We start from the raw sequence: 1,214 nt of genomic DNA on the forward strand, positions 1-1,214 counted from the left end.
GCAGAGGGAAAAGGGCAGAACTTCGCCATCTGCTGGTTGCTCCCAGATCTCCATACAGTCCTATGTATGTACTGCATGTCTCTGTGTGTATGCAGTTATGTATGCTATGTATATATATGTCTATGGTATGTATGTGTTTATTTATTTGTGCATTTATTGTATTTTTATCTCATCTTTCTCTTCGTTAAATGCTTGTCTGGTCTGTCCAGTATGTTAATGTTTGTTCTATGTACCACATTATTTGTAAGTCGCTTTGGATAAAAGCGTCTGCTAAATGTAATGTAATGTAATGTTAATGCCATACATGTGTAACTTACCAAGACTATTTTTATATGTGTAACATAATTGGTAAATTCTGATTCTGATTTTTTCGGTGAAAACTGATCAAGTAATAATTTGGAACTTTTATACATTATATGTCACATATAACTAAACAGGGAGGTGTTATGTTGTACATCACATACCTCAAATTCATTGTTAAAGATTAAACAAAGGGACCGGTCACGTATGAAAAAATAACACATATTTTTAGACTGTAAAGATGTTTATATTCACAGTCAGCAGTCTATTTCTGTCTGGGTAACCTGACAACTGTATAGGATGAGAGAAAAATATAAATGAATAAAAGACAAAGTATTACCGCGGCAAATATTCTGATGCCAGAACTAATACATTTGTGGCGATCTTTGCGATTTTTAGTCTATATATATATATATATATATATATAAACATAGATTATATCTGAAGGCCTTATTAGTATTCAATAAGTGAAGTGTCTCCATCAGAGCGTCTGAGAGCGCGGAAGGAAAAGTAGTTCCTCTCTCACATTCATTTACTAAAATCTTTTGTACACTTTTTTTTTAACTTTTAGCTTAAAAGATAGCTTCGGTTTTTTTTTTAATAGATATATGATTTCATAGATTTTAATGTTTTAATGTGAGGATAAAAAGAAGCGGGAGGCTCGGTCGTATCCATCCGCCAACGGTCTGCAGCACAGCGGTGAGGCCAGGGAGCCGCAGCAAGAGCAGAAGCTCCTCAGCGAAATTTATTAGCTAAAAATGTGGAGAGAAACGAAGAAATATACACCTGTCCGAGTGTAAAGGAGCGGAGTGCATACTAGACGACTCTAGGATGTATTAGCGCTCGCCAGAAACGTATTTCGACCAAAAATAAAAGATAAAAAAAAATCGAACGTCAGGTTCGATTTACCTCAG

This window comes from Pygocentrus nattereri, chromosome 16, assembly GCF_015220715.1.
Source record: "Pygocentrus nattereri isolate fPygNat1 chromosome 16, fPygNat1.pri, whole genome shotgun sequence".
NCBI classification, from domain to species: domain Eukaryota; kingdom Metazoa; phylum Chordata; class Actinopteri; order Characiformes; family Serrasalmidae; genus Pygocentrus; species Pygocentrus nattereri.